At 41.9% G+C, this 4,720-nt stretch overlaps 1 protein-coding gene and 1 pseudogene across 1 annotated transcript in view; one reads left to right on the top strand and one right to left on the bottom strand.

Moving 5' to 3' along the window:
• The window catches only part of ATP6V0E1 (ATPase, H+ transporting, lysosomal 9kDa, V0 subunit e1), a 62,183-nt gene that overhangs the window by 39,257 nt on the left and 18,206 nt on the right, over nucleotides 1–4,720 (top strand). The gene's annotated exons all lie outside the window — the stretch shown is intronic.
• On the bottom strand, nucleotides 721–2,257 carry LOC102829059 (annotated as a pseudogene).

Here is a 4,720-nt window from a genome sequence, read left to right as displayed (position 1 = left end):
TCTTCCCCCCCACACTCTTTTTTTTAAAACTAGGAAATCTCTTTTTATTACTAAAATTTCAGTCTGTATTTTGTTTTGGGTTTGAAAGGCAATAGAACAAATGGAGGTTAAAGCAGTAAAAGTGTACCCAAACTAAACACTATTAAGGTCATAGCAGCTAACAGAAGGTTTACATATAGGCAAAAGTCATTTTTAATGTATTTATTCCAGCAACCACAATATTCTTATCTGCTCAGAGACTTTAATTAGCAGCTCTCACATTTACATATTTATGAATCATCTTCGGTACTCAAGGAGCCTATATCAGTGAGAGATTTCTTACCAGGGAATGTAATTACATTGAAGCTTGAAAGATCACACACAAAAAATGGCTCTTTAGCTTTAAGTTGAACATAAATAGTCTAATCTGCAATTGTTGTTGTTGTTGTTGTTATGTGCCATGGAGTCGGTTCTGACTCTTAGTGACCCTGTACAGGATTTCCGAAGCTGTAAATCTTTATGGGAGCAGAAAGGCTCATGTTTTTCCCGCAGAACAACTGGTAGTTTCGAACTGCTGACCTTGCAATTCGCAGCCCAATTCACAACCGCTATGCTACCAGATGACAACAGAAGACAATCAATCACATAAGTAACTGGTTTCCAGAGGAGTTCTCCAACAGGCAGGAAGCGGGTGGTAATTTATTCCTTGAAAATAGATTCCTATTGAATACGCAGAAACAGCTACCCACCAACGCTGTCATTTGTTCTCATCACATGGCTGTATGTATCTTCAGAGTTGGAAGAAAATTGAGAGGCTATACTGTGGGCTCGTTCTTTTATTAGGTAAGAGTCAAGCTTGGTCTCTGCCACTGTTTCTTCTTTGGAATCAGTGGGTGCATCCAGTGGAGCAGCCATGGGAAAAACCAGGAATTTTCTTTGCCTGGAAATAATCATAGGCCATCTTTCTACAGACGAGAAATATGACATTGCTCCCCCTGCTCTGGATTCTGTCTTATCACCTTCTTATAGTGTTCATCCTACACATTCACCATGTTCACATCTTCCAGCCCCACCAGATCAGCAGGGCTGCCCTTCTCTACCTTTGTCGAATGAGCCTGGCAGATCCCGAGTGGCATTCAAGTGAAAGCCATAGCCATTTCACCTCTAATCAGGCTGCAGAGTTTAGGCTTCTGATCTACTTCCTCTGAAGCACTGGAGTTTCCAACTTCCAGAGGGTCAGGAACCTCACTGACAGACCCATTGGGCATTTCTTGACTTTGATAGTAGAGCTAGGGAGAAAAATGAGACAGTCTATACATGTTTTCTGTGTCCTTGTCTACCACCAACAGTGAAGTCTTATCTCTACCTTTCCGAATCATTTCCACCACAGCATCATGATCGAGGTCTTCCACAGACTTGTCATTGACAGCAAAGACCACCAGCTCATTGTTCTTCAGGCCAGCCTTCTCTTCTGGGCTTCCAGAGTCTATGTCCTTGATGATTTGACCTTTCTGTCTTGAACCATCCTTAAGGTAGAACCCATAGCCATGCCTTTCTTCATCTCCACAATCCGGGGTTGGCGGTTTCAAACTAGTTGTTTCTTTATTGAACTGTATCTTCTGTTCCCTATAGCACTTGTCACTTTCCTTGTCTACTAACAGGAACATAACAGGGCTTCCTGACTTCTTCACCTTTTCAACCACTTCCTCATGGCTGGCATTTTCTACATTCTCTCCATTCAGACGATCATCAGGTAGGACACTAGCTTTCAGAGCCAGACCTTGAGGTGTGATGTCAGTAATGTACACTCCCTTTTTTTACCTTGGACTATTTTCAAAGATAAGCCATAGCTGTTCCCCTCCTTCACCAGGTAGCATAGCAGAGGCTAGATCCAAGTCTCTGCTTCACCATTCATTGCCAGGGGCAGCTCCTTATCGCTCAAACATGGAGCCTGACTGTACCCCCAACTCCTTCAACTCTACCTGTTTTTTAATGGCTTTCTTGTAGGAGTTCCCATCCAAAACAAACAAAGTCACTGAATTTCCACACTTTCTCACTAGATCTTCAACCTGCATATGTTCTTCTTTGTCCACAAAAACACCATTGATCCTAAAAACTCTGTCTCCATCCTCGAGGCCAACCTTCTCTGCTGAGCTTCCCTTCTCAGTCACTCGGACCAGATAACCATCAGTGTCCTTATCAATTCTCAGGAAGAAACCATAGCTTTGCCCTTCTTCTTTGGCTAGCTTACATTCTCGGAGTTGAAGGTTGAGGTCATTTCTGGATCTGAAAGAGAAAAGAACTGCTCCAGTCACTAAGGAACTCTCTCTGCTGGTAAGCACTAGTCTTGGAAATTCACTGGAATGCAAGTTCTGGGGGAGTTCAGCCAGCAAAACCCCATTCTTCTTTCCCAAGTTCCTACCTCTTCCCCCACACACTCTTAAACTAAATTCCCTCTTAAAACCTTGTAAGCCAGTCACTGCTTGCCTTTATCGCCTCCTCATTTTAGGTAGCCAATGTCTTAAGTTGCCCGTCCCTATCTACCCTGTATACAGAGGGGATAGCATTGATACTTGATGTGAAGACTCCTTCCCTCTCTGTTGGTATTTTGAGCTACAACCTCCATGAGTATAGGTCAAGTTAATCAAATTGTAGCAATTTATCCTCATTTCCTTTATAAAAAATTGTTTTCTTTTTTATCTTCCTCTAGTCGAGTTCTGATTATCAAGCCATCGAGGCTACTAGGTCAGATGGATACTATCTGAAAATGTATGTGTTCTTGTGCATATCCCCTCACTTCATATTAGCTGGATGCTTCACTCTCAGCTCTAGCTCTCTGTGACTATGTCCTTGTCCATGGGCTCAGGTGTCCCCAGGTCTCACCACACTTTGGATCAACCAGCCCTTCCTCTTCTGTCTCTTATCTCCAGGTCAACGGGAGTCTATGGACTGTGGTTGAACTCGACCCATTTATTCATTGCTGCCTTTTCCCTTCTTCCACTCACCAGTAGACCAGTGTGGTCGCCAGCAAGCTTACATGCCTGGTCATGTGTTCCCTTTGAGTTTCAATCTTAGAGGGGACTTCTTTTATGTTGTTTTCAAAAGGTATTTGCAATAAAGAAGTCATTGGTCCTACAAAATTCTATCATGCTATTTCCAGCATCATTTCTATGAAGGCCCTATTTTCCAACTGTTGATTCTTCCTTTTTGTTTCCCATCTTTGCATTCCAATCACAAGTAATTATCTTGATTGCATGTTTGGTCAATTTCAGACTAAAATAAGTTGGTAGAAATCTTTCATTTCAACATCACAGGCTTTAGTGGTTGGTGCATAAATTTGAATAATAGTGGTATTAACTGGTCCTTCTTATAGGTGTATGGATATTGTCCTATCACAGACAGCGTTGTACTTCATGACTGATCTTGATATGTATTCTTTTTGATGATGAATGCGGTGCCATTCCTCTTCAATTTGTCATTTCCGGCATAGTAAACCATGTGGTTGTCACATTCAAAAGGGCCAATGTCAGTCCATTTCAGCTCACTAATGCCTAGGATATCGATGTTGTTGTTATGTGCCATGGAGTTGGTTCTGACTCATAGTGATCCTGCACAGGGTTTCCGAGGCTGTAAATCTGTACAGGATGAGGTTTCCTCCATTCATGTCATCACAGTCAATTCTACTTTGAGGAGGTAGCTCTTCCCAGTTGCATTTTGAGTTCCTCTAACCTGAGGGCCTCATCCTCCTCCGGCACTATATTTGACAGTGTTCTGGAGCTCTTCATCTTGTTTCAGTATTCAGTAATCTGCTATTCATAAGGTTTTCACTGAGTGAAAAGTACTCTCTCTCTCCTTCCTGGTCTGTCTTTGTCTGGAAGCTCAGCTGAAACCTGTCCACCGTGGGTGATCCTGCTGGTATTTAAAATACCCATGGCATAGCTTCCAGGATCACAACAATGTACAAGTCACCACAGTAAGACAAACTGATAGATGAGTGATGGTCATTAGGGTTGTTGTTGTTGTTGTTGTTATGTGCCATGGTTTCGGTTCCAACTCATAGCGACCCTGCACAGGGTTTCCGAGGCTGTGAATCTTTATGGGAGCAGAAAGCCTCATCTTTCTCCCATGGAACAGCTGGTAGTTTCAAACTGCTGACCTTGCGGTTTGCAGCCCGATTTGTAACCACTATGCTACCAGAGCTCCTTGGTCTATAATTGTCAGGGCAAAGTGGTTCAGACCTTTTGTGTCCTTTTTGATTATCATTTTGCTGAGTTTTATTAATTACTGAGTGATGGATGTTAAAATCACCAGATATGTTTGTGTATTTTTCTAATTCTCCTTTTAATCCTTTCCATTTTTACTGTACATATTTTGAAGCTCTGTTGTTACGAGCATATACATTTCTCGTTTATAATCTGATGGCGTCTTCCTGATGAATTGGCATGTAACTCATTATAAAGTACCCTTCATAATACTGGTAATACTCCTTGACTTGGCTTTTATTTTGTCTTACATTAATAATTGTACACTTTTCTTATGGTCATTGTTTGCATGGTTTTCTCTTTCCAGCCTTTTAATTTTCAACCTGTGGCTTTATATTTAGACAGCATATAGCTGCCCCTTATTTTTTAATCAGTTTTAAAAGTCTTTGTCTTTTATTGGCTAGTGGCGGGGGTGGTTATGTGCCGTGGAGTTGGTTCTGACTCATAGCGACCCTGTGTACAGGGTTTCTGAGGCTGTA

Source organism: Chrysochloris asiatica, unplaced genomic scaffold, assembly GCF_000296735.1.
Source record: "Chrysochloris asiatica unplaced genomic scaffold, ChrAsi1.0 scaffold00071, whole genome shotgun sequence".
In the NCBI taxonomy this organism is placed as follows: domain Eukaryota; kingdom Metazoa; phylum Chordata; class Mammalia; order Afrosoricida; family Chrysochloridae; genus Chrysochloris; species Chrysochloris asiatica.
Note: the sequence above shows the minus strand (reverse complement) of the source record. Positions and strands in the feature narration are given on the sequence as shown.